This window comes from Macrosteles quadrilineatus, unplaced genomic scaffold (assembly GCF_028750875.1).
Source record: "Macrosteles quadrilineatus isolate MER2022 unplaced genomic scaffold, UCM_ALF_1.0 Scaffold_9__3_contigs__length_116548681, whole genome shotgun sequence".
NCBI lineage: Eukaryota > Metazoa > Arthropoda > Insecta > Hemiptera > Cicadellidae > Macrosteles > Macrosteles quadrilineatus.
The window spans coordinates 39,797,211-39,821,729 of record NW_026542602.1 but is presented as its reverse complement, the minus strand read 5'-3'; the positions used below and the strand labels follow the sequence as shown (position 1 = coordinate 39,821,729).

General features: G+C 31.1%; 1 protein-coding gene and 1 long non-coding RNA gene across 2 annotated transcripts in view; both read right to left on the bottom strand.

Annotated features, from left to right (window-relative positions):
• LOC129002057 (netrin-3-like) overlaps positions 1-24,519 on the bottom strand; it is a 267,472-nt gene that overhangs the window by 122,281 nt on the left and 120,672 nt on the right. The window lies entirely within an intron of this gene.
• LOC129002058 (uncharacterized) lies at positions 19,977-21,579 on the bottom strand. Its single transcript, XR_008491531.1, has 2 exons — positions 21,297-21,579; positions 19,977-20,231 (listed from the first exon to the last, which is right to left on the bottom strand). It is a non-coding gene; the product is annotated as an uncharacterized LOC129002058 (long non-coding RNA).

The following is a 24,519-nucleotide window of genomic DNA, read 5'->3' as shown; positions in this document are numbered from 1 at the left end:
AGCAAACAATTTGAAAACGTTCAACGAAGCAAACTAATGGGAACATTGCATTCGTCTATTGTGTTATTTCATTAACTTAAAACCAACACTTTTCACGGTCATGCTAATGTTTCGTTAAGTCTAGATGGTAGTCTATTCTTGGTTATTTTTCTTGAAAATAACATCTTTGCCTCAATCACTTTACTTGAATTGAGATTATATAATTTGGATTTTAATCTGATTTTGAATATAGGATAGTTATCAGAAGTTATCAGAGTTAAATTAAGTGATATTTTTATGGCTTTGGTACTGAACAACTTTAAATAAACTGACTACGATTATTAACCATTTCTTTAGCCAAGATCATAATTAAAAGCACAAAGAATAAAGACAGATTGGTCCAGTTTTGAACCATTCATAAGCTACGAAAAATTATCACGATCAACGAACCAATGGCCTACTGATATACCAGCCTAGCACCGTATATTAAAATAATAAATTTAATTCAATAAACACTCTAAAATTTTCCAAGATAGTTTATACGTCCGATTAAGTTTTATCAGACTATAACGACAATGTCAAGTTCAATTTTGTACCTCAAGACCAAGTCCTGCTAATGAAACACGGTGGGCACGTTGTACAACAACTGATCAACCAGCATCGTGTTGTATGTTGTCTGTTGTCTGTTGTTTGTTGTTTGTTGTCTGTTGTTCGCTATCTCGAGCTGTTGTTACGTAATTAACCTGTTAAACCCTTAGAAACACATCCTCCCTTAGGCGACAAGGTGTATCTTGGATGATACAGTACAACTACGAGCCTCATACATAACAGATACACGAGTGTAAACATTGGACTCCAGTTTGGTAGAAATATAAAAAAATATTATTATTTTTGAAACAATAGTTACTAATGGCTGGGTACATGTACTCTTAAGTCCTTAGTGGGTGCGTTTAACTTTTACATAGTAATTACAAAATAGTGTACAGTTATAAAAAGTTCCCTTAGAAAGGAATTACGGCCTTAAAGGGCAATATATGAAATAATGGATAGTTTTGCGAAAGGTTTCTCGTCATGACGAACATTTTAAGTATATGGTTCATGGAAATGTGACTTTTAGTTTTCTCAAAAGTTCATGGGTACTTTGGAATTTATATATGGATAACATAACCTAAAAAATGAAACTAAATGAGTAGTGATGCTCTTAGTCTTCAAAAAATCAGCAAACAGTTGAAAATATCTTTGACAACACGCTGTATCATGTGAGCTTTATTATTAGTCAATATGTTTTTTTTTGTGTTTTTCAAATTTTCAAATTTAATTAGAGGTCATAAGTCTTACCATAGGTCTTCCTTAAATGTACGAGGGTTTATAATAGGATCAAAGTAAAAAACATTTTAAAATAGGAACAGCTTGTTTTCAATGGAATTATGCTGTCCATTAGTAGACAAATAAGCAAATTTGCGATACAAAAACTGCGCGAAAACAAGAATAAGAAATACGTAAATTGCAAAGCTCTCCGTGGCACTGCTCCAAACACTCGGTGCGTTTTTCTTCATTAAAAACTCTTTACTTAAAACCTCGTTTCCACTTTCCTCTTGTCTTGTGGTTTTAACATAATTATTGGAAAATAAAAGTAGAGTGAACATCGGCGAAAACTTGGCTCTTTTCCCATTCCCGGTGTTTCGATAAAGAGTGTTTTAATTCTTGTAGAAATGATTACTGATAACTGCAGTGTCTTAATGCATAATTATAAAATGTTATCGTTTTAGAAAGTTTTAAATAGTTGTATATTATTTTTATGGAATAAAAAAATTAATGCTGTACTGTATATATGATTTTTTAACTATTATGTAAAATTATTTTTTCACAAAAAGATAGTCTAAGGTGAAGCATTAGATATGAAAGTATTGATTTATTGAGACCACGATTTATATTTAAAAACAGTTCCTTAGGGTCACACGATTATCCAAAAGTAAGTTTTCCTATTTTTAACTCAAGCCCGTTATTCTCATAGATTGTTATTCATGGAGCAAATGCGCATTATACACAATCCTTGACCTCACATTTGGCAAAGGCCCCCATTAATCCCAACAGGTGGGAGAGTCCCAATTATACGCGATAACAAGCCCAAACACATTCCCGATTCCTCCAATTTACACGGAGGAAAACATAAATCATAAGTACGATTTCCCCTCGGAGATTTATACCACAAATTAAACCCGAAAGCCCACTCGTCCGAAAACTAGAAACGAAACCGGAAAACCAACAAACAAACATTGTGTGACAAACGGGAACAATGGGACATTAACAGTGTCCCACACGGTTAATTGCCAACAATTAAGACCGAGGGGACAGAGAGACGGAATAAAATTATCAAAACAGCTGATTTAAAAACAGCTGATTTGGTTTGGCCCACGACCTGTTGCAAATCTGGTCGATAAACTAGCTGGATAACTCACTCAGGGATTACAGTGATTTAAGCGACCAGCTGAGGTGTGGCGGAGATTAAAAAAGCCGAATATTGTACATCGCCCACAGCGCTCGGCCGCGCCTAGCGGACGACAGCGAAACTAAACTACTTCTGCCTATCACACTTGTTTATTGCTTATGATCGCGTTTGTTTGTTTCGTGTGGTTGACGGATCCGATTTCCCCAGTAGTAAAGCAGTCGTTCAGATATGATTTACTACTGCGCAGGTGTTGGCGTTGGACGCAGAAGCGATTTGAATTTTGGTCCTTCGAGCCGGATGGGTTTTGTTTCTTGCAAAATGTTGCATTCGTATGCTTAATTAAGTCCAAATAGATTTTCCATTGAATATATATAGTTTGTGGTCGTATTTTATTATTTTATTTGTAGTTTTAGGCTGTGGAAATATTTTCACTTTAAATTCATTTTTTTTATGAATCATTTTATAAAGCTAGTTATTAAATCCTTTTTCCCAGCTGCGATATTCTAAAATTAATAGCATTGATTTACGCAATATTATAGGACCTTGAAATAAGGTTTTTACCAACATACAGTGATTAGTGTAAACAAGAATACCTATATATATACATAGTGACTATGAGAACCACACAGAAACCATGGAAAACAAAAAGGTCTATATAAGCAAACTCACAGAAACACAGACAGACACTATTGAAAAAAATAGGGGACTTTTAAAAACACACAAAGACTAACTTCTAAATAAAACCGTCTCAACGTATTAGGCTATAGCAAATAATGTCATAGGCAACCAAGCAATAATCTAGTTACCAGAAGGGACTGTGGAAAACATGCAAACTTCCATATAAAAACGTCTCTACAAACTGTATTAAATCAACTCATTTCACGGACAACTAAGCAATAATATAGTTACCAACTCTTAGCGAAAGAAAAATAATCTCCACAACAAACCTATGGTAAGGGGCTTGGGGATGAATCATGAACAAATACCGACGCACCCCTCTAATAAATAGCACCCTACAGATTGCCGCACCCCGCCGTCAAATGTTATAAACTGTCCCGTAGGTTACTTTGGGGGGACTCCTTTGTAAGATATTCATTGAATTTTGACGGAAAATATACTTAGAAATTTAGTAATGTTCATCCATGAATTGGTTATTTTACACGATTGCTAAATTGTTTGTGATACGATTGTCCAGTGCCGACCATAGTAATCGATGATTTGTAAACGATTATCAAACGCGATGCGTACGATTACTAGAAAAATACCGGTATGGATCATAAACATAAACAAATGACTTTTTTGCCCGAATCCTTTACTAATAGCTTTAACATATCATTGAGACAGTTACATTTAATCACCGTTATATCATAGATGAAGTATTATATTACTTCATCTATGGCTATATAATGTTTACTTTAGGGTCAAAAACTTAATTTGTTTATGTTCATGATCCATACCGGGTCTTAACTAGTATACGTGGTATTAAGTAATTTGCAAAATTTCGCCTACTAAATTGGATTTATGAACACACTACATTGTACTATATTAAGTGTCATAGCCTTGCGAAAATACTATTTATGCCTACGTATGTACTCAAAATTGTATTAGTTCATACGAGAATTGGTTCTTTTTCAAGATTGCTTAAATGTGTTTTAGCCATGCAATTGTTTGATTCTGTGATTATTAAATTTTGTCAGTATTAGAACATTAAAAAAAATCTTTTTCACACATTGTCACACCATCATAAATATCGCACTCTGTGATTTGTACGGATTTACGGTGGATTTACGGACTAAGGTTTTAAGGATTATTGTTGGAACGAAGGTTATTCTGTAGTTTATTCTAATTTAGAGTTACTTGTAATTTGTGATGTATGAGTATCAATGGAGTTTTCAGCAAAAAAATCACGAAAATTCACCTCAACCACATTAATTCTGCAAAGCAAGTAGTAGTGTGATAGCTATTTTTCCTGATACACATTGTGTACCTGTAGTTGCGGGTACTACAAAACTATAGGCCTATGCAGTTTTAACTACCATACATTATCTATTCGGCTAAAATGAAATTTTATCCTTTCATTCGTCTTCAATAAGATAATTTAATCACTATTGAATGCATAATTTTTTGTCAGTCTCCAATTCAGAACACTTTAAACATGACACCTAAATGTATCTTGCATCCTGAAATAACGCACCCTATAACGGGATATAAACAAGACAGTTTTTATTGCAACAATTGGCTGGAGGGATGGAAGCGTTATTTATGACTAGGGTTGTATTAGTTGGGGGATGAAGGCATTTATGATGACTCAACGACCCAGCATTAATCTTAATAAGCATGAAAATAGACAGGATGTTTACTTGTTATATTTAGTAAGTTATTTAGGATGGAAGTCAATGTAGAAACTTCATTAGTACGATTATTCTTTATTATATTTTTTTTAATTCGTGGTTTTGTCGGCTAAAAAGCTGGTGTTGTACCACAAAAATTGCATTTACTGCAAAAATTCCGTACGACTTTCTGTTAAGACAAATAAAATACATCTATGAAAAAAACGTATGATGGTAGTTTAAACTTCCGAATCAGCAGTTAGTTGTTCCGTGGATACTACCATAGAAAGAAAATTAAATATAGACTGTCAGCCGTGCTGCGGTTACCATAGGTTCTGGCGCACACCGCTGGGAGCGCCGTGCGCCAGAACCCACAGTAACCGCAGCACGGCTGACAGTCTATATATGATACTACAAAGTAAAGACAAATAATGTTAGTGACAAAAAAATATATAACAGTTTGAAAACCATCAAAATCTAAAAGCTATTGACGATCCGGAGTGTAAATATCTGTTCCAATACTGTATCATGGTAAAATTTAACAAAACTTAGGTATATAAAAAAATATCATAATTTTAAAAATCATTCTTGAGGCTGCATGTATAATGTTTTAAAATCAAGCTAATATTTTCATAAAATGTACATTAAGTAAGATTTGATACAAAAACCCATACCCGGTACATGATATGTAAATCAATTATCTCAAATTTCAGCACTACCCTGAACAAAACGTATGCTATCACAAAACTAGAATTTCGTAAGGTATTCATGAGGTGAAATCGAACCCTATAAGCACTTTCCTTGAATTATAAACAAACAATATCAATTCGTTATCATTTCCGTTTTGGAAACTTTCCAGATCGTTCTACATACAAATTACAAATAGAATCTTCTACTAAACAATTCAGCTATTTAAATTCCGATGGCTTCTTGTCCACACACACAATTAACACAAATTTAACTTTCGAAACATGTGTAAACCAGTCATCTCCAAGCTGATGTTTACCAAAACAATGTCAACACTAGGCAATCGTCGATAGTTATTCGTATCTCAATCTATCGCCTAATCCAACCAGTTTCTACCCAACACATTACCTTTGACTATTAATACAACCATTCCTATGAATAATATTACACCAATTGATAAAACAGGAAATAAACAATTCAATATAAAATAACAGCTGTTACACACCATTTTTGTATCAGGGATTAGAATTTCAAAACAATTGTTTCAAATACTTTTGTAGCCGCAGTAAACCTGCGTACTAAGCGAATTTTAATTTGCCAGATTTTATTTTCACTGAAATATTTCTAAAATATAAAAATATTATACATTATATTTAACGAGTATTTAGGTTTACTGCTACAGGGAAGGTAATAACACGTGTGTTTTTAGTGAAATGTTAATAGCTTAATGTAAAATAAATAAATCTGCCGAATTTGATAAAAATATGTCCATAAACAAGAATACTAAAACAGTTAACTTATTCTTTACAAGAATAATCTATGAAATTCCAATATAGACCTGTCGTTTTTTTTCAATTTTTCTATAGCCATAAAGTGTACAACAATGATTCATTCAACATACTAAATTAATGGTAATTCTGTCATTCTGCGATTTGATAGTCAAAATGCAATACCTTCGCTTCAAAAGTTATCCATTACCAAGCAAAATACAATAGTTTACATATTCTCCAAAAGACTCCACTATAATTAGTATATTGTATGGGAAGGGGGGGGGGTGTCTCATGGGTCCAACGTACACTAAGTTACAAACAAAGTGAAATCCGTTAGCTATTTATAAAAATCCTTAACCTTAACAAACAACTTACTTAAATTAACAACAAACTATGTCAAATTTAAAATTTGGAACACACCAGATCGTCCCAATATATACCGGTACCAATAACTTTCAACTAAATTATCAAAGAAACTCTTTAATTCATACAGCTATTTAAATTCCAACGGTTCCCAATCCACACATACAACACATAGAACACCAAAATTTAACTTTCAAAACACATGTAAACCAGTCATTTCCAAGCAGATGTTTACCAAACCGATGTCAACGCTGAGTAAACATCGATAGTCGATCTATCGACTAATTCGATCGGTTCCTAGTCAACGCATTACCATGTATCTGTGATCAGCTGTTAAGCGATCAGCTGTTTTGGGCCACGAGCGTAAAGTAGAAACTAACAAATTGGAGGAGAGATGTTATCCAATAATCCCAGCTGAGCAGCTTTCGACAAACCGACCGTGTTACGAGGCAACTGGCTTTACAGTTACGGGAATTGAGAATTACCGAGTCCCGGGATTGGGGATAATTAAACGGTAAAACGGTCCAAGTTGGTGTCTTTATACTTACGTTGGGAATGGTTATAATATTTAACTCTCTGGTAATATTTTTAAAAGTTGTTTATAAAAATTTAACAAGTGGGTTTAGATTCTAGGTTTTTTGTTGTTTGAAATAGAATATTTTTAAACTAATTCGGTGTCGTATGGTAACATTTTACTTGAGTCATTTTCTTTCAACGTTAAAAACACCAGAAAATGTTTGAAATCTGTTTTTAATATATATTTCTCAAAAAAATTGAGATAGTAATGAACTAAATCGTATATGACCCAAAACGTAAATTTAAACAGTGACAGTTTGAAAAGCAAACAGCTTTTCTGGTCTGAACAACTGGTCAGAACTGTCAGAAAAATAGCTGAACTATCATTTATACGAGGTTAAGTAAGGAATAAAATCAACAAATTAATACAAAATGAAACTCGTTACACATCGTATCTCTTCTAAAACACCCCCAAAACACGATACATCCCCATACTTTGGACTTTTGTAGCCTACAAAGAGGCACAGGCAAACCCGCAAAATTTTGTACCACAACATTTTGAGAAGCTTAGAAAACTTTCGCTTAAAAGCTAACACCCTTACAACAATCTACTAGCATTAACAGTTACAAATTGGACTCCAAGTACAATTTAGTATTGGATACACTCGAGTTGGTAAAAAAACTCAGAATGAAATGAACACTAATTAAGAATTACAAGTACATGGCGGTGTCGGCGGCTCTTTTCTCCTAGTTGGAACCATTTAGCGCGAAGCCCCACAAGTGCGGGTAGAGTTACATCTCGGCAATCGGTCTTTTATGTTTTAAAGTTTTTTTACGAGACCCAGTCAAGCGGTACCTCCTCTTCCACACCCACACATTTACACACACACACACACACGCACACACACACAATCTAACACCAGGTTCCGAATACGGACATTCCATAGGGGACTGCCTCCTAAGTATTGATAGATACATCCTTAGGCTATATTGTTTAAAATAAGAATGTAATGGAATATATGTAAGACCCTGCGATGTAGACCTCTGGTGAAGGTACAGTACTTGATTCGTACAGCGACGTGGTTTCTGTATCACGCTAAATATGAAAACAGGGCGAAAGTAGAATGGATTCATGTGACTTGTGTAGTTTTGTAAGTGAAAAATTTGCAATTTCTTTAGTCAGGAGAGAATAATTCAACTAGACATATATTTGAAATGAAACAAGGCAATACAATGAATCAAATGATTGGAATGTCCTTTTAACCAAAGCAACCCCCACAAATGACGAAATGATCACGAATGTGCAACACCGTAGGGGTACTAAACACGGTTCCTCAAGGAGATTTGTTAAAACAAATTTCCTTCGAGGAACCATGTTCTTAAAACCTATTTCTAAATAATTATATCAATCAGTCTATAAAAAATGTCAAATAATCTTAACAAGAGTGTGAGTTGACTCATGATCAGAGGGAAATAACTAAATAACACAAACTTAACCATCTCAAACGCTACAAGTTCGTTTTCGTTTTCACACAAGGTTAGAGAAACAAATTCAGAATTAATGATAGATTGTTTCGTTTTCCAATTAAGTAGGTACTCTACACACACACCTCTTACGAAGGTTCGATGTATTTAACTTACAAACAGGATCTTCTGAAAAAATATTCAAATTCTTGAAGGAAATAACTTCTTTTGTCCTCCATGACAAAAAACAGGTGGTAAATTATGAATGAGACCCGTTTAACCCGTTTAGCCTCCACGGGGATGATGGTGAGGGGGTGGAGTTGGTGGAGGGGGTGAGAGTGAGAGGAAATCTTGGAGGTGTGAGGTGCGTGTCGTGTCGGGCGTGTCGGAGCGTGAAACACGCGCAGCAACCCGAGACACGGGAGCCGAGGAGTTACCGAGGTTAAATAGTGTAAAACGTGTCCTTTATATGTATCGGGTCTGTGTTAGCTTTAAAGCTGGGAAGTAAATGGGTGCATTTGTGTGACGCATTGTCACCATTGAATTTTTGATACTGGGGCAGACATCCCATATTGGCCAGCTATAGCCAATTATTTTCAAAATCAGAACACGGAAGTAAGAGAAAATCAAAGGTTGCGGTGCCATCAAACTTTGATTTTCTGCTTTAATTTGTGGTACTATAATATTTTATGGGTCATAAAAATGCTATAGTTCACATTACTCCTTATAGTCCTTAGTCCACATTAGTCCTTTCAAGTTGTCTTGGTTAAATGGTTGACGTACGCTTATTTGCCAGAAATCAGATGTGGACATAAGCTTTGGTGGATATTGTGCATTGGTTATGTGGAAATAATGTCTGCCAAAAAAATGGTTATGTGGAAAAAATATTAGACTATTATAATGTATTTAGTATAATACTTTTTTTTACGATACTTTTTTATCATATAGGAAGACCTATTATCTCACATGTGCAACGGTGGTGATTATAACATACTTAATGATGATCCATGGCTAAATGGATAATGACCCTTGGGGTTTTCGAGGTCTGAATGCAAGATCCTGTTTGACAATCTAGATACGTATCACAGTCCGGAAAAAATCTCTAAATCCCACTAGCCCTAATAAGCACAAAAAGTTATCACCCATCTCTTTTATATTCTTTTAAAACAACGGTGGTGTTGAAAATGCTCGAATTTAGTTCTAAGAGTTTTTTTTTTAGTTTGTATGCTTGGAACTACTTGGGATAGTTGTCTTGAATGAATTGCCTCCAAACTTATGTAGAATACCATAGGTTTGCTGGTTTAACTCAATACAACCGCAGAATCTCTATTACAACAATGGATTTATGTCAAAAACATCAAAGTTAAACACAGTGCGACATAGAAATAATCCTAATCCTTAGGTGACTCCTCGCGCCCACACCGAACATACCGGAGACGGTGTCCTCTCTAAGCCAAGGGTCGCCGATCAGGTCAAGATCTGGAGGTCGTAAACGAAGAGGAGTTGGGGATTAAAGGAATAAACCAAGACTACCAATCGTAAACTCCAGAAGCGACGTTGAGTCAATATGGGTAACGGATTAAACACACGGATAAGCCCAAAGTTTAGTGGAAACCTGTCTTGTAAGATGCTCTTCAAGTAGATACTTCATTGACTAAATATACGAGAAGTATTTACAAAATATGTATAAGGTTATGTTTGTAAGGTATCGTGTGTTTTTAGAACGATATACGGAATTGTTTATATATTATTGACGGGATGTAGACAATACAGAACAGAATTACACCCCTACACGAATTGTAGAACTAATGTTGATGAATCTAAATATTCGATGTAATTTTAAAGTATATAAGGAGAAATAAGCCACCACTATTACAATAAAACCAGCACAGCTTGAGTAGGAGTAGTTATGGTAGGAGATGATTTTATGGAGAATTGAAATGTAATTGAAAATTTTCATGTATGTGTGATTGGAGGGGTACATGTGATTGAAAGTTGAGGGGTGGGTTTTGTTATTGTAATAGAATGAGAGAATGAAAGAGAAAGAGAAAATGGATGATGAAGAGGGTAATGAAAGAGAAAGGGATAGAGAATGTTTGGGGTTGTGAGTGAGTGAGAGAGAGAGTGAAAGAGAAAATGGGGGAGGAAGAGGGGTATTGAAAAGAGAGAGAGAGAGAGTGAAAGAGAAAATGGGGGAGGAATATGGGTATTGAGAGAGTGAGAGAGAGTGAGAGAGAGTGGGAGATAGAGGAGTGATAGTGATTGAGAGAGAGAGAGTGAGAGTGAGAGGGTGTTGATGGAGGGTGTTCATGATGACGTCATTGTGTTATGTGTGTGTGTATTGGTGTGTGTATTTGGGTGTGTATTTGGGTGTGTGTGTGTGTGTGTGTTTTATTACTGCTTTATTCTGTATTACTTGGTATAGTTTATTATCAATTACTCTGTTATATGTGTTGTACATTTTAATGGATAGTAGTATGTTTTTATAGTTTGTAAAATTAAAAGATTTGGGTAAATTCTTTAGTCGTGGTATGGTATCTTTCAATGTCCTGTACCCGTATGTTTTACTTCTTACTGTTACAAATTCTAGAATGGGATTATTAGGAGATGTATCTTTGAATTTACCTAAGAGAGTATTAGAAATGAAAGGTTGATCTTTTGTAAATGAAGTAGTATCAGTAGTGAATACTTGTATTGCAAATGAATCGTTGTCTGTGTATATTAAATTGAACGGTGGGAAGTACTTTTTCAAGTTATTGTAATACATGTGGTACATGTATCTCTTACTTAGATCTAGTATTGAAAATCCTACAGGTATGGGTTTCTTACACTGGACCTTTTTCTTTTTCATGAATATTATATAATTGTTTTCATTTAGAATTAGTCTGTCTATGAACGTGGGTTGTTTTATTAAGTACATGAGTTTCTTAGTGTTGTTGTAGAGGAAGTATTTGTTTAGGTTTTCAGTAACCTTTTCTATTGACTTGCCATAGATTAAGTTTGATTGTAGTTTAAAGAAATTTGAGAGGGTTTTGTCATGTGAGTAGGTTGTTCGTAATTGGGTGTTTATGTCTATGTAGGGTTTTAACCAACATGATTGGTTAAATGAAATTACTCTATGGACTTTCTCTAGTATCATGCCCATTGACAGAGCTTGTTCTAAGGTCTTGTAATGAATCACATAATGTTTTCTATCTTTAAAAGAAGATATTAATGTACCTGTTTTTTCATCGTGGTAAGGGCACAATGGATAGTCTATGTGATTGGTATTGTAAGGGTATTTTAAATCAACTTCTAGAATATAACCTGTACCATTATTATTATTGGTGATGGTGTTGTATATGTTAAATGTTGATGGTGAAATCCATTTGAAATTGTCAAGTGGAAGTGGTTCTGTTGACATTATAGTGGCATATAGACCTATTATATCATAAAAGTATATAAATGAATCTGGATCTGAGGCATTATAGTTTGGAAGAGTGTGGTGGTTTGATTTTGTATAGCTTTTAATTGCAGATGTATATCCACCTCTTATTCCTTTCATTATCATTTTATACATCTCTATGTCATGTAAAAGTTCTATTTGGACTTTAGTGACTTTGAGCATGATGTCAAAACAGTAAGAACCTATTGTCAGGTAGTGGAAGATATCAAGATTATAGTGTTCTAAACAGATTAATCGTATAGTTTCTAGTTTCTGGAATGGTATATCATCGGGGATGAATTGGAAGAAATCTAAAAACTTCATTGTCGTGTTTTTGATTTTTTTGGATATGCACAAGAACTTTTCTACCTGTCCCTTGAATGGGATGAATTTTATGTTTGCATTGACACTGGTGAAGTAGTTTAACAGTTCTATTCCAAAATCTTTAATTATTATAGGAACAAAGTATGGTAGACGATAGTTAAAGTTACACGTTGAATGGGTGTAACCTCTTACTTGTCCATTTATATGATTATGGTCAAGCACATAGTCATTGTCAAGAATATAACCACAGATGTGACAGGTGTCATTGATTTGTGGTTTGGGTGGATAACAGTTGGGAGGGATATTTCTTTTATATATCCTTCCTATTGATTCACATTCACTTTCTAATGATATCATAAATGTGGATATGTCTGGAAAGGTAAGTGTACGTATTATTTTACTTGATTCATCTATGATGTTGTATGTGAGACTAACTATTGAATATGTCCCTATACGATGAGTGAATGATGTATTTGGATTTGGTTCACAGGTATCCTCTTTGACTAACTCAGTTTTTATGTCACAGTAAATGACAAAGGGTATCTTCAACTGTTTGTGGTAATTTTTAAAGAACAGTTTAGTACCAGTTTTTGGTAATGTGACAATTGGATCTGAGGGAGTTGTTATACAGACGATTTCATGATTCAGAAGATGGAGTTTCTTGTAGAAATGTTTGAAACACTGCCTACAAATGTACAGTCTAGATGATGTTTTCACTAATTGTTTACCTATGAATGCTTCAAAATTTCTTATCCACATGTAATGGTTACTGTACAATAGTATGTCTCGATGATCATGTTTTCTTTGTGGTGTCACTTTTAGGGGAATTATTTTTTTATTCTTACTGTCTAGTGTGTAGACATTAATTGAAATATTATTTGTACTTTCAAATACTTGTATCTCGTCAAGTTTAACAGGAAAGGAAATACACCATTTATAATGATTATTTATAGATACATATTTGAAGTAATTTGAAATATTATGGTAATCCTTTTTATAATCTGCTAATAATTTACCCATTATGGCTATTTTAAAGCAAATGTTGTTACTACAACATTTAGTTTTCATACTACTTGTACGAAAAGGATTTACAAGAGATTTCTTACCATTTATGAAAGAGGGTAGTTTAATTCTTTTGTAACAGTGTGATCCCCAAACTGGTTCATATCTGTTTATGCGAAGTTCAAGTTTAACTATTGTATAAATGGCCCAACCTGATCCACGTAGTTCTAAATTTGATTTTTCAAGTAATAATTTTTCTATATTATTTGTATATTGTTGATTTATATCAGTTAAACTGAAAACTGTAAGGTTTTGAGTTTTAAAACTCTTTATTTGTAACTCATCTTCAGATTTTGAAAACTTACATTCCAACAACATGTTGTATTTTATACTTCCATGAATTTGTTGATAGTGTTTTAGTTGATAAATTACATTATCTCTCAACCACTCCATATAAGTTTTAATACAAACAAAACCATTTGGATTGCCAGCTTTTAGAGTAACAAGTCTACATTTTGCTGCTGATTCAACTTCTATAAAATGGTTTTCAAATGTAGAGTCATGTTCATGCTGTATATCTAGTATAGGATCATAAAGAATTCCACACACTTCACATAGTAATGGCATGATTAAAAATAAAACTTATAATGACAAACATTGCATTAAATAGGTTTATTTATGAAAATTTAATTACTATATTTTTCATTTGTTATTCGAGTTAATACAAGACGAGTAGTGCAATCAGATATTGGTCTATTTAGTTTTAAATAAATATCATATATTTTATTATTTTCCAAATTAAACATATTTTGAATATCATTATCTATTCTTAAACAGCCTAAACATTTGAAATCTTTATTATTCAAATGAAATGCAATTACATAGTTTTCTATGGTTTCTTTAACTTTTTCTGAAATAAAACCTTCTATATTCTTCTTTGTCTTCTTCATATGAACAGTTTAGATATCAATAGCATATTTATATACACTCAAATCAAATGTATGGTGAATCTTGAAAATTATCAAATGATTCTATTTCTTTTTTAAATTCTTCAAGTAAATCTTTAGCATTCACTTCACTAATTTCTTCAAACTTTCTTTTTTTAGATGTTGTAGGTTGATCAATTCTCCAGTCTTCTATTGTTAAAAGGTTGTAGTGAGTGTCAATTATACTTGGGGCTTTTAATTCAAGTAAATCTTTAGAATGTTCTGTTAGAAACAGATTTATCTCTGCTCGAGGAAATTTATTGAGTAATAATAGAGCATGTGCATATGTTATTTCATATGCATTTTCAATATTAATACATTTAACATTTATATTATGTTTGATATAAATTAATTTTCCAAGTACCTCTTCAATATCTGATTTTTCTAAAATACTTTGAATAACATCATGATCATATTTATCTAAAACATCTTCAATTTTACTAAATTCTTCATCACTAGGTAAATTGTCTACAAAGAATAAGTTTAACCTCTGTAGAGTATCAACAGAATCTGACATTGTAATGAATGGTTGTAGAAGCTCTAGGGATATTTATATGTAGCTTTATTTTAAATTTAAGTATATAAAAATGGAAATTATTTTTCTAAATGTTAATAGAAATATTATTGATGAACAAAATGAATAAAGTTACAAATAATATTTCTCTGAAGAATTGTTATGTTATGAAAACTGACCATTGAGACTGTTGAGAGCCTAGACAATTGAATGGGTCATGGAAGTTAACAAGACTAATAAACTTAGATTAGAAATGCTGGAAACAACCACCATAGTAATATGATGTGAACATTGCCTTTCTATATCTTTTACACCATCCAACTTATAATCTTTTTTGGAAACCTTCCACACTATTAAAAAAGGTTTAGGAGAATAATTTAAATAGTATGGACTACAAGTAAATTATTATTGTTTTATGTTATTTATACAAAAATAGAATATTATCACTAGGTGATGTTTGCAGAGGCATCCACAATATTAAACAGAGCCATCAGTGTTTCATTTATTGACCTTCACTATCAAACTTCATTAAATATCAAATGAACCCAGAAAAGAAAATCACATTTAACTAGTGGTTTATAGGGACATAAGTACCTAAAAAGTACAAATGTAAAACAAATTATTGTAAAATCTAAACAAAACTCAGAATCAAATTATGTGTATCAGGATGGATATCCAAGTACAATCTATCTTTTGCATGTAAAAAACAGTTTTTTGATTGTTTTTGTTTGTTTTTGTTAATGTTATTTACAATAACTGATCTAAATGACTTCAGAGGCTCCTTAACTCTATTAAGACAACAAACATGTTTGTGAATAAATATTGGTTTACTAAGGTAGCTTTGGGGTCTTTTAGTTAATGATAATTATAAGGCTTCTCTGATTGAAATATTAAAAACTGTCTTTGTAAAATATAAAAAGGCAAATAAAGATGTGTTAAGATAAGCTTAGTTCTTGGTCAAAACTACTAAATTAGCACATCAACCTAGTTATTATTTCTAAGTTTATACTCTTTTTGTAAAGGTTTAACAAAATTAGTGTAAAGTAAAGGCATCCCATTGACCAACTTAACCTATATTTGTTTCCAATCAATATTTAAAACAACTACTATTAGCCTAGTGTAAGTTTATGTGGTAGTATTCCTCCTAAGGGTGCATTTGACTTTACATATTCTATTAAAAAAATAGCCTAATCAATACCTGATTACAAACTATTTCATGTCTGGTTAGGGTTCCATTACCTAGTTATCAAAAACAATCACATTTATGGTTAGTTTTAAGAAACATAAACTACCTCTAGGTTTTACTATTATATATGGTACATTTGAACTTGCAATATTACTTACTTAATGAACAAATACCTATACAAAACTATTTCATATTTATTTCTAGATTATTTTCTAAGAGTGGCCAATGAGGTTATTCTACTTCATACAAAATATTGAAACACTACAATAAATCTCAAATATAAATGTTAGTACTGTAAATTAAAAAAAGTGTAGAATATATCTTTAATATATATGTTTTGAAATCAAAATAAAGGAGAAGTTTTCTATTTAATCTTATTTGAATGATTTATTATTTGGTCAATGTGGTTATTTCATGTTAAACAGAATTTTCAACACAGCAATAACCTTCAAATAGAATAAAAAACTTTGATATTTTTTAGTATTTTAAATTCAAATTTTTTGATTTATGTCATCACCTATGATTCTACTATTTATCATACTTAAATATACATGAGGTTGCTAATTGCAAATTATAACCTTCAACCTTCTAATCTGTAACTAAAAAGTTTTAGATAACATTATTCCTGATTTTATACAAGTATATTGCAGAATTTACTGGCAAATAAGTAATCCAAATAAATGTAATATATTGCTTACTTGTTTGCAAATTCTAACCTTTAACCTTTTAATCTGTAACTAAAAAGTCTTAGATAACATTATTCCTGATTTTATACAAGTATATAGTATATTGCAGAATTTACTGGCAAATAAGTAATCCAAATAAATGTAATATATTGCTTACTTGTTTAATGATAAAATCACAATCAGCTGTATTAAAGTAAACTAAAATCAGCAGCAAATGCCTTCTAATGTTATTCTTATGGAGAATATTTTATGTTATATCTAATTTTGTATCCACATTTTGAGAATTTTGCTGTTTTTTTTCGCTGTTACAGGAGACCTTTATTTTGAGCCCTCTCCTGTTGTTTTACAACTTACCAGTCACCAACAATTTTGACACAAAAATCGGCATCAATATATTACATGCAAAACCAAAGTGAAAGAAAATAAGTACTAAAAAGTTTAAATAGAAACATTGACCAATCACACGACAGATCACCTATTCATGAACAGGTACAAACTTATTACAACAAATCAGCAAGCAAGATACACACTATTAACACTTCCTTGTTTTGTTACAGAACCATGATGATGATGAAGAAGAAGAAAATTTGTAATGTTTCTAAATATTTTTAGAAGCATGTAAATATAAATTGTAGATGTATATATAGTAACATTAAAACATATTGTAAACCAAACAATGTGTATAATTATCCAGGGTATATCACTCAGTAGAGGTTATTTCATTTAGCAAGAGTTGATTATTACAGAGGTTATATAAGTTGACGGGAACCTACGTATAGAATATGTAAGGTTATGCAACTTGGCACGAAAATAAATTTAGACAACATAGGACACCAGGAGGCATGGCTGCCTAGGGGGAGGGGTGATCTCTAATTATTAGCTGGGGCCGTGGCCTAGGGGAGGGGTACTCTCTGATTGGCTAGGAGGTGTGGCCTAGGGAGAGAGGTGAGGATAAAATGCTGCTCTCTGATTGGTGGCTTGAAGTACTGCTTTTCCTGTAACCCATGGGCTTTGCCCCATTTAACTTCTTAATTTTCAAGATGATCTCATTTGCATGGCTCAATCATGTCCTGATTGAAATTCTCATTCACCTTTAGGTTGGAGCTCGTTCACTATACTCACTTACCTTCAGGTAAACTCATTCACTACACTAACTTGCTCCAGGTTGAAGTTTGTTTGCTACACTCATTCACCTTTTGGGTGCAAATTAGCTATTGTTATAAATGTAAAAGAAATAATAGTGCTGCCACCTATTGGTAATCTTTGTAACTTTAATGCTATTGAACATCATAGAATAGAACCAACTTGTTTAATTAAAACAGCTGTTAAGATTCATTTAACATGGGAAACTCCAGAACCATTGGGGCAGAGCCCACAGGTCGGAGGATAAAATCCTTTTTTAGTGAGTGTCTACTACTCAAAAGGAAGATGCCTGCCAAGTTTCAGGTTTCTATAGGTCTTATGGTTTCTGAGATTTCATGATGAGTGAGTGAAGGAATCAGTGGTATTTGAGCTTTATATATAGATTAATATATAAACTAGTGGCTTATAGAAACATAAGTCCTAGCACGACAAATTCAAACTGCACATGGATGTGTATACGCACCCGTAAGATTCAAGAGGTTAATGAGGTTAAATAAAAACTTCCCTGATAAATATTAAAAGGCAAATATAGGTGTTTTTGAGATAAGCTTATTTCTTAATCAAAACCACTAGATTATTCCAGTTATCATTACTAAGTTTATACTCCTTTTGTTAAGATTTAACAAAATTAGTGTAAAGTAAAGGTATTCTATTGAACAAACTTAACCCTAGATTTGTTTCTGATCAATAAAAAAACTACTGTAAGTTTACATGGTGGTATTCCTCCTAAAGGTGTGATTGACTTTACATATTCTATTATAATATGCCTAATCATTGGCTGATCTCTACTTATTTTGCAACCGGTTAGGGTTTTATTACTCAGTCATAAAATCATAAAATGTCTTTTGCTCAACATCTTTGACATCCATATTTTTAGTTAGTTTTAAGAAACAGAAACTACCTCTAGGTTTTACTATTATACATGGATGCTCCCTTTACCACTGTACATGCTAGGCTATATTATCTGAACCTTTTTTGTTTAGAGCAAAAGAAAAGCTTCAAATCTCCTCCAAACAATATTGTTTTTTCACCCATTAGAGCTTGTTATAGTACTTACTTAATTGACAAATATATTTCTTATATGAACATATTCTATCTTTATTCCTAGGTTATTTGGTAAGACTAGTCATTGAGGTTATTTCACTTTATACAAATTATTGACTAAAGACTTTAATAAATCCCAAATTTAAAATGTTAGTAAATTTATAAAGAAAGTGTGAAATAAATCTTGAACATATGTTTTGAAATGAAAACAAATCAGAAGTTTTCTATTTAATCTTGAATCGTTAATTATTTTACATAAATTTGAAAAGTTTCACAGTAAAATATTTTTTTCAATATTCTATAACATAGCCTATACAACTAAAAAGTCTTAAGAAATACATGGGGAGCAAATTTTGTTTATGTATAAGCTGTATAAGCCAAGTGAGACTGTAGATATATATGCCGATGCTTAGTTTGAAATCTGTGTATACTGTAATTTAAGACCTCAATTATAAAAATCAATCAGGTAGAAGAGCTAAACAAACTCAGAAAAGAAAACATACATTTTTAAATCATATACTAATTAACAAACTAATTCATAGCTGATATAGGGGTTACTATAATATTACATAATGTTTCCCAAGTAAGCCTAGAACAAGCCTCCAAACATAACTTCAATTGTAAATTTAGTTAGATGGACTCATAGCAAACATGTTTATTTTATTATTCAAAATGGAACTGTCAATAAGTATCCTAATAAGATGTTTAAGTTATTAGTATATGATTCAGGCTAGTGTCATAATTTTATGCAAGTATCATTAGTCGGATCAACAATTAAATTGGTCAACTGATTAGCTGATTAGTTGGTGTTCAAAGTGGTTCAAAGCATTACAATTTTAATTCTTTTCTCTCAATACTTGAACCTCATTGGTCCGTTACCTGTGTGGATAGGAAAAAAACTATGCTGATGTGAAATGAAACTATGCTGATATGAAAGTAAACAGCTGTTAAGTGAAACTTTTTATTTACAACACCTTGTCTATAGCAAAGATAATAGAAAAATTATTATAGTTTTCTTGAAATAGCCCAAACACTGTATTCATGTGAAAGTTCATTTTTTTTAGGAAAAAATAAGTAAAAAGTAAATATGAAAAAGAAAATAGCTTAAACAAGAATAAGAATATTTATTTGTTTCTATTAAATGTACAATATATGAACAAAAATATTGTTAAAAAATGTTAGGTCTAGGACTTATCATGGTCATAATGTAGATCCACAGGTCTGTTCCTAGATATAATTCTTCTGGGTTACAAGTGGACAACTGGAGTCAAATAATCCAAGGGTTGAGTAGGTAGCAGTCGAGGAGAGATCAACAATCCGTAGAGCTTGGCAGGTTTCTCTTCATCCTGGTCCAGTACTATTTCCTGTACAACCCACAATGATTAGAGATGTACAAAAACAAGAAAATGGGTTTAAGTAGTTTTTTTTTTAAGTCTGAATCAATAGTAACAATGATCTTAGTCTTTGATAGTTTTTCAAATATCACTGTACTACCTAGGCCTAATCTCTGTGTATGAATCTCTTTATTTAATGAGAATATGTTTAGCTGAAAGTTAGGATTCAAATGTCCTATTAGCCTATAATCTTTGCTATTTAATCTATAGTGTCATTAGCAAAATAGTCTCTGAGTTCATAGTGGATTGAGTGAGCACAATACCAGATATACAGTTTAGGGTAGTGACTTAATTGACTACATATATAACATAATAAATCGATAAGCATAGAGCTGATTAAAATAATTGAATGTTTTTAGATCACTAACATATATTGTCCTAAACTGAGAAATTTTAGCCAGGTAAAATTTTAACCAAAGAATGAATAAATGTTTCAAACGAATTTTTTAGTTCTACTATCTATATACCTATACCTATTTTATAAACCCTTAGCATTGGAACAATATAACATAAAAATGTTCCCATATGATTCCGTAGGGTACTGCAATTATTTAAGGTCTTTTAGGCCTTAGATTTACTTAATGTTAACAAACTCAAGACTTGCATATCCATTTTGGAATATAACATGTTCTTCAACATTTTTGAGAAACATAATAAAATTTATAAAATATCTAGTTTTACATTATCTTTCTTAGTTCCAAAAATAACCATCATCAGCATATTACAAGGCCTATCAAACTAAAACTATTTATTTTTATGTCATACGTGTCATGTGTAAATGTTGTTTGTCGTGTAATGTGTTGTGAGAATAAAATTATTCAAGCAGATCTACATATTCCTGTAATAAAGTATTTGACAATGGCAGTTTGCTAAAACATGTAACACACTGATAAATATAATATAAAACCAAATATTTCTCGGGCTTCAACAATGAATTTTAATTTAATTTAGCTGCATATAAATGTCAACTTTAATTTAAATGGTTTAAACAAATACTATAAATAATTAAAATAACCAAGATAAATCTAAACTCACCCTGATTAAACAAATCACAAGCTAGGTGGTCTATAGAGAAGCAAAGACAAGAAGAAGTTTTTAGTCATCGAAATGAGAAGATCAAACAGGTTGATGGTTCCCAAAGAAGTTCCTGTTGACTCCAAAATAATACAGTATTAATGCTTAAGAAATATAACTTTGGATGTATGTTAATCATTTATTTATATGGGGTTGAGACCATGATAACTAAATTATACAATTTCAGATTATATAATTAAAACTCTTAAAATCTAATTGGTAATTAATAAAGAAGTTAAAATTAACCAATTTTTATATAAGTGGTATAGATTATAAGAGTTTTAATCATTGAATAATTTAATTATCCCGCCTTAATAGAGATATATTTTTTTCATTTAAAATGTATTTACTTTTAAAATTTGATTTTTAAATGTGTGATAAATATATCACATAAAAATATATTAGAAAATATTTTTATAAATTATAATCTATAAAAATATATATTAATATAAAATACAAAAATATATCTCTACCTCTCAGCATTAGCTTGTTATAGAGAGTATATAACATGCAACATGCAATATATAACAAGCATTAATAACTATACAGCTGTAGAATATACACCTTCAATCTGTAAAAGAATCAATACAATTAATATATAACAGTTATAATTTCATTAGTTTATGAATTGATACTTCTTTAATACCTGCAACAAATTTAGACAATATAATTATTATGAAATAAAAAAAAAACATTTGTGTATATTTTATATTTATGATAGAATAAGACTCCTTTATAAGCCAATTTCTTGTATAAATTGGCTATTAGAAGTAGACCATACTTCTTCATCACCTGTAACAAAATGAGAAATATAAATATTGTGAATTGGAAAAAATATACTTAAAGTAGGCTACAGAATCTTTATTAAGTATTTTACTCTATTCTGCTTCCATTTCTAGGATATACTCATTTTTTGAAAATGAAAAGATTTTTGTATTTGGATAGAGGATGGAAATAGCTTTATTTCCTTTTGAAAGAATCCTATTTTCACCTAACACTTCAACATTTAGTTTATCTAAATGATTGTAGAATCTTTTAGTAGTTGTAATAAACACATTGTTTCTAAACATTTGAGATAGATTGGTAATTTTTCTGGAAAATGTTTTTTTACATTTATAACAAGCTTTGATAACATATTTTCTATGTAAAGAAATAATTTTAAAATCAATTCTTTTTGAATACTCTACAATATTTTTTTTTTCAATAAGTATTATGTATCTTACTAAAAACCCAGAATTAACCTTAAAAACTTTAAAGATTTGTTCAGTTTTAAAAGGGATGGTCACTGCAATAGTGTTGGCTATATTAGATTGGAACATTAACCCTAAGAATAGCTGCTTTCCTTTAATTGAACATAAATATTCTGGAGATTCAATTTGTTCAAATTGTAAATATGCAGTTGTGAAATTACTGAAATTTGGTCTGGGTATAATGTTGTTGTATTTTAGATAACACCACCAAAAATACGAATCTTTGATCAATTTTACTTTCCTAAATGGAAGCATTTGAAATATAATATAGAAAATTTCAATTGGTAATTTTTTAAATAAGGTGATATCCATTATAGATTCTTAAGATTTGTGAATACAAGTGAAAAATTTGAATTTCAGTGTAATTCTCCTGAGATCTTTTAGTTTAATATCTGAATTCCTTAGAAGTCGAAGAACTGATTTAAATTTACAATATAATTGTGGTAGAAGATTATCTTTTGTATTTAAGATATTAAAAACTCTAGCTATATTTGGATTAGATCTTGTTTTAATTTTTACAAGAACAATCAAATATTTACTTTTATTTTCAATATTTTTAACAAGTTCTTTAATAATTCTATGAATTAACTTGGTCTTAGTCTTGAAAGATCTAATGTATCTTTTTTTTAATTTTATCTTTTCCTTTTTTAATAATAAAGGTTTGAACATGAGTAAGATCAAAATAAAAAGGGTACTTACCAATGAACTAGTCTGAACACTGCTCTGTAGTGGTTAGGATAGGAGTATGGTTTATACATACCCATCCCACTAATTTGGATAGAGGCATGGTAGGAGAATATGGGCGTGGTTTATACTTGACTAATTTAACAAAGTATAGAGGGAGAGACTAAAAGATGAAATATATATTTTTAGTTTTGAATTATAAACAAATTAGTATTATGATTAATAGTATTAAGTGTTTAAAATATATTTGCCATTTTTTAAGTTTTTAGCAAAGTTTAAAAATATTTTAAATCCAATTTTCATTAATATCTTAAATTTAAAAGAAGTGTAACTATTATTAGGCCTCTAGGAGAATTAGAAAAAAAATAAACTAATAGATTTATAAATCATAAATTATTGATGAGTTGGTTTAGTTTTACCTGAGTAAACATTACATATTTAATATAATTCAATATGTTTGTATATATTTATTCTTTGAAATCCTAACTCTTTATAGTAATATCAAAGAAGTCTCTAGGTTTAACAGTGCTAAAGATTAAGATGTTAAAGTTTATATTTATAAAAACCTTATCTATGAATTCAAAATGGTGTAAGAATTAAATTTTTGTATGTTTAGTTTTGAAGTCATTAACAAAATTTAAATTGTAATAAACTGCCCTATCTCATGGTAATCTATTCATTGAAAATTATTAAAGAACTTATTGACTTTGAATTTAAGTTAAACATTTATGAACTATTTGAGATTTCCCGGACTTTTAGTAAGGATCAATGGGATAAAGGATTGGATGATTTACATCGTAGAAACCACTCCAAAACCCTTTCCTTGTTTGTGCTAAAATATTGGTTAAAAACAAAAATTTTCGAAGGTTTTCCTGTAAATTTTTTTCTTTCTTCATTTTATGGTATGTCATAGTCATAACATCTATTATATTTTCATCCATTGAATCTCAAATTATCTAAAACAAACAAAAATTCTATAAATAATTAAAAAAATTTTGGATTGTAACAATCTATATTTTTACTTTGTTTAGATTTACATATTTACATATTTATTTGTTTACTTTAAAACCCTTGAGTGGGTTTTCCTCCATACTTGTAGTTTTTGTTAATATAAATATACATAGTGGATTTGGTAGTATCTAGCTCTATACTTTACACACCTTAGCCTGGAAAGTCCCTAAGCTATTTTTACTCCTAAATTTCTCCTCATTGTAGAATAAAACTCAACATGTACCTGTTTTACAGGACCT